Here is a 6095-nt window from a genome sequence, read left to right as displayed (position 1 = left end):
CCGCCGCCGCCGCCGCCGTTGAAATAAAACAATTCTATAAAGTAATTTGCTATAAATTGTTTTTCCATCTTACGTGTAATAATTCATGGAATGTTTATTTTACTAATTAGATTTCAATGTTTTTTAATACAGTTGCATCAGCATCATTTAAATTCTAGTACTATTTAACTGTTAATATTAATTATTATTTAAAATTACAGTTACAGCTAATCAGTTGTAGAGTTATTAATTTCTAGTTATAATTCATTTTAACTAAAAAATCAACAAATTGAAAAGTCATTTTGAATTTAAATTTAAATTTACTAACTCTCAATTATAATATAATCATATTACACTAAAAATAATTTTAAAGAATAACTGAAACTCCCTTTGTAAAATTTTATGGTAAAATTTTTTGTAGTAGTGTAAATTGTAAGTACTCTTACAATGGAGAGTTAATAAATTAAAGGAATAATGATTATAGTATTACTTAAATTATAATTTTTTGTTGACTTTTTATTAATATCATAACTTTTGAAATTGAAATATAATATGATAAAATCTAATATGACAAGAAAATAATTTAATGGGGAGTTTTGATAAAAAAAAAAAAGTACCATTATATTTAGAGTGTTAATTAAAATATGTCGATGTATAGAAAACGGCATTATTTTGTTATTATATCATATTTTTTATTTCACCATATTAGTTTCAATTTTGTCAAATCATGAGATAATTGAAATATTATATTTGAGTTTCAAAATTATGGAATTAGCTAAAATCGATGAAAAGTTATGATTTAATAACAATTATCCCTAAATAAATAAATAAAAAAAAAACTGGGCTTACAAATTTATTATAATTTTTAGTTAAAATAAATTAGAATTGGAATTATTACTCCTGATCGAAACATTAAGCTCTAGTTAATACTTTAAATAATAATTATTGATATTTACATTAGTTTATAATAATAGTTAAAATAATTTTTAAATAAGAAAAAAAAATTAGCAAAATTAATAATGAACAAAATATTATATAAGTAAAATCACTACGATAAATTATTAAATAAGTTTGTATTTTATCAATATGGACGGTGTAGTAGTGCAAACATAAATAAATTGTTTTTAACTTAAACGATTGTTTAAATTAATTTACTAGCCTAGCACTAGCACATCATGATCATGAGTAACCTTAATTGAAAGTGATGGCTGTAGGAGTTGATACAAAACGCTGTCTTATTGTAGCACAGTTGCCCCGGCTTGTTTTCACTATAGCAGGGGACCTCCACAAGAGGGGACCACTCCCAGCTAACTTATAACTACACTTGGTCCAACCTCATAGTTAAGACCATCTCCCATCATTTACACCAAACTCAAACTCATTTTTGAGTATACGTCACGCTAAAAAGTAGTTTTACTCCAACCATTTACACCAAATTCAAAATTTACACTATTTTTGGGGTTTTGTCTCACAAAATTTTTGCAGTAACACCATATTTGGTGTTGTTTCACAAAAAACACCAAAAATAGATTTGAGTTTGGTGTATGGTTGGAGAGAATTTCTACACAAAAATTCATTTATGGAGTATGGTTGGAGATGGTATAAGAATAATATGCTATCCAATACAATTCCCATTTAAGAGAACTACTATTGTCTCGATCTGAATTGGATTCTTAATTTATATTATTTGCGACAATTTAATTTTTGGGACAAAGTATTTTGCAATAATTTAATTTATTGACTTCACAATTCGATAGGTACATTCTACACATGAATGTAAGAGCATCCCCGTCGGTGCTCGTCGCAACGAGTAGCTGTCGTGCCGTCGGCGCGGCGAGTACCGTGCTTGCCCCTGTGCTTTTGCCGACGGCACCGACGTGCTCTTGCCAACGAGCACCGCCGTGCCGAAGAGCATACCGACATGGCACAATGTAATTCGCCAAGGGCAATGCCGTTGGCATTTTTCATTCTTTTTTAAATTGAAAATCTGATTTTTTCGGATTTAAATAAAAAAAATATTTTCTCACTTCCCAATATTAATTTGATTTTTCAGATTAAATAAAAAATCAAAATTTTGTTTTTTTAGTATTTTAATTATGTAATTTTTAATTTTTAGGATTTTAATTATGTAATTTTTAATTTTTTAGTCATTTGTAATAGTATTTCGGAAATTTTGAATGCATTTTAATATTGTGGAAATGTTTTTAGTAATTGAAGTATTTAAATTAAATAACAAAATAGTGGGACTTTTGAATAATGTAAGAGCATGCTCTTGCGGAAGAGTATAGATGTAGGTGTTGTGTTCTTGCGAAAGAGTAGAGAATTAAAAATAAATAATTATGGATTATAATCCGTTCTTAGTCTTCCCTCAAAGTCTTCTACCATACGACAAAAATGGTTCTCAGTCTTCAGCTGGGGGCTAGTCCACTATTGCAACCGGCTAGCGGCAAGGACGAGAGCAAGGCGGACGCCTATAATTGATTTTGTTTTAATATTTCAACTCTATATATATGACTCGTTGCACTTCATTTTATGCACACCACTTGTTTTAACGAGTATCTTTTGCTCCTCTCTCATTCCACCTATATAAAATGGCTCATGATGGTGATGATGATCCAATGCAGCGAATCGACGACAAGTTATGGGAGCGGACATCTGCGGAGATAGATCGGTTGCTGGAACCACACATGCAGCAACAGAGTCAACCGGTGGTCCCTCGCCCGATACAGCATCAACGTACAGTCGCCCGGGACCACGTCAGTGCCCACCAACGGTTGTTTGATGATTACTTTGTTGAGGAGCCGCGGTGGGGAGAGCCGTTTTTCCGTCGACATTTTAGAATGCACCGACCGCTCTTTCTGCATATCGTGTCAGTGCTAGAGGCCTGGTACAAGTATTTCCAATTAAGAGAGGATGCGAGCGGCAGACCCGGGCTATCGCCAAAAGTGCACCGCTACAATTAGGCAGTTGGCTTATGGAGGCGTGACCAATATGTTCGACGAGTACCTTCGCATCGGCGAAACGACTGCCCTCGAATGTCTGATTAATTTTTTTCGGGACATCATGTTGGGGTTTGTATACTAAAAGATGCTTCGAGCGTACATGCCTTTGTACAGTCAGCTTGTGCATGTATACGAGAAATGCCACGTCCTCTTGTTTACCTAATTATGAGAATAAATAATATAATATAATGGTTTATTATTTCTGATTTATTGTTGAAATATGATAAACAAGTCTAAGGCTTTTTACTAAGAAGGTCAAGTAAGGAAATTCGATGAATCTCCTCATGAGTTTTTCAGTAGGGGACTTGGCCAGATCTAGTAAGAAGAAAAACGTATTCACAACCTAGATAGGCTTTGGCTACCTATTGGTATGGTTGCGGTGTTTTTGATAATTTTCTCTTACCTAAGAAGAGATTAATAACACCGGTGTGGTAAAGCACTGAAAGGATCTAATACGAAATGTATTCTTTTGCTATCTACTGTAAGAATATATATTTCAGAAAATTTAGTATTTTCTAGTCTATGAAATTAATATCAATATTGTTTATTTAATCAAACGCCATTTTCACTTATCAATATGGGAGAGAGTTTGTACGTAACTCAAACATGATATCTTGGGTGGTAGTAATTGAATAACATGAAGGTATTGGAATATTATTTCATAGAATTCGCGTGCCCAGTGTGATATGATTAAATTCCTAAAAGGGTGATCCCCAATGAGGTGTTTGAAAAAGAAATTTATTATTCAGAAATCTTCGCAGTTGGAATTTATTCCACGAATAGTAAATAAAGTTTCAAACTAGAAAACTCTTTGGAGAATTAATTTAATTCTAGTCACATAGCAGACAAAAGAATTAAATTGACGGATCAAGATAATCTTAAACGCGGGAAGTATTATAAAATAAAATTGACCCAAGTTATTTGTAATTTGGTGATTTAAGTGGGAGTGCAATATTATTCTTTAGTGGAACAAAATAATATTCCATTGATAATATATTAAATCATGGGTCATTTGATTTAATTAGTAATTTATCTAATGGGTGAGTCCAACACCTAAATCATTCCATGGATCCCCTTACTAGCCCATTAATTCTACACCACACATTACACAACACACTTCTAACCCTAACACTAGGAGGCAAAATCGGCGCCTCCCTCCTTCTCTCTCTTGGTCTCGATTTTCATGCCTAGCACGTGGGAGAATTAGGGTTTTGATTATTGTTCTTGATCTATCCTAATTCATAAGATTAGATCGAGACAATCTCGTATTTTGTGATTGGTATTCCTAGATCTCTTCAAAGCTATTTGTTGATTATCCAAGATCCGCACACACGGATGATTGATCAATGACAAGGGAATAGTACAGAAGATTCATGGTCGATAAACCAAGGATCTCCGGGTGGTGCAGCTAGCAACGTCAATCCAATAATGGATAAAGAGGTAACAAATTAATACATGTCAAATATGCATGGTTATGTAATTATTTGATGTGTAATCTATACATCTATGTTTATTGCATGAAATTGGAATCGAATGCATAATCATCTAAATAGATCCGTTAAGGACCTATTTGTTTTCCGTGTCTTCCACTGCGGTAGTCCCAACACATCATCCACATATTCAGGGATACGTATCTTTAAAAGCCTGCCCCTCTCGACTGCCAAGGTTTGATGAATTTACATGGGAGAGTGCACGACTTTCCTGGAATGTTGGGCATCATAGATTGTATGCATTGTGAGTGCAAGAACTACCTTGTCGCTGAAAGGGATGTACATGACCGGGTTCAAAGGCAAGAATCCCACAATGATCCTCGAAGCTATTGCTGACTATCGGCTGTGGATTTGGCATGCGTATTTAGGGGTTACCGGGTCGAATAACGACATCAATGTCCCACAGTCATCGCCCCTTTTTCAATGAGTGATACGCTCGCATTTTGCAGTATTTTAAGGCCATTATTTGGTCCGTTTTTAATGTCAAAGTTGCATTACATGTCCATTATTTGCATATTTTATCTATTTTGGTATTTTGACATGTTTTGTGAGAAATGTGCATATTTGAGCCTAAAAAGGGAGTTAAAACACGAAGCAGGAAATCTGGAGAACTTCAGGTGGCATCCGGCGACCGCCAGTGCTTAGCGGAGACAAAGACACGCCCGGCGACTGCCGGGAATTGCGTGGCGACCGCCACAAGGAGTCAAAAGCTTCTGGACTGCACGCGGCGACCGCCGGCCAAGGTGCGGCGGCCCGCCACAAAAATGCGGCGCGCTATAGCTGTCTCCAAACTCAATTTGCCGGCGATCCTGAAGTCCGATCAGAGCGTTCTACACACCATTCTCTTCTTCTTGAAAAGAGATTCAAGATGGTACAAGAATCACCTCAATCGGAGTTCTGTGGAGAGAGTTTTGTCCGTTTTACCAAAGTCACGCAAAGCTGCCAGCTGCAGCCTAGGTGGAAATTTAAAGAAGGAAAGAAGATATTACCTTGTGAAGCCAAATCTTTTCCTTCTAGTATGGCGAACGAAATTTACATCTTTCCTCATGCTTGGAGGAAACTTAAATCCAAATTTAAATCCTTCGCAAGCCTATGTATACCCCATAACCCCATTCATAGATTTCAACCCTTCCATAGCCCCCAAAAGGGGAGCCTTCATGCTCCCCCTCCATTCTCCAACCCTAATTCTTTCATCCATCATTGCATCACCATTCTTGGAGATTGAAGCAAGGCAAGAGGAGCATGGAGACTTCAAGATTCATCCTTGGGTTTTGTTTGTTTATTTCATATCTCGTACTTTAATTATTGTTTTAGTTCATCTGTCTATGGATTGCTAAACAATAGAATTTTGAGGTTTGATAGTAATTGACTTTTATGTAGTTCTTTTTATGTTTAATGTTCAGAACTCGTTTCCACTTGATTTTTCTTGAACTTTTGTTCGACTAATTGGCCGACCTTGATTATTGTCAATCTTTGATCGGTGATAGCTTTGATTGGTTTATCTTATATGTTCATACAATAATTGTGACATGAGTATTGATGCATGATAGGGAGAGATCGTGGTAAAACTTGAGTCGGATGAACGTAGAACTAATTAAAATAACTAAAGAGTTAGTGAAATCAT

This window comes from Salvia hispanica, chromosome 1 (genome assembly GCF_029641045.1).
Source record: "Salvia hispanica isolate PSC_SH4W2 chromosome 1, Shi_PSC_v1, whole genome shotgun sequence".
Classification (NCBI taxonomy): domain Eukaryota; kingdom Viridiplantae; phylum Streptophyta; class Magnoliopsida; order Lamiales; family Lamiaceae; genus Salvia; species Salvia hispanica.
This window is presented reverse-complemented; position numbering follows the sequence as displayed.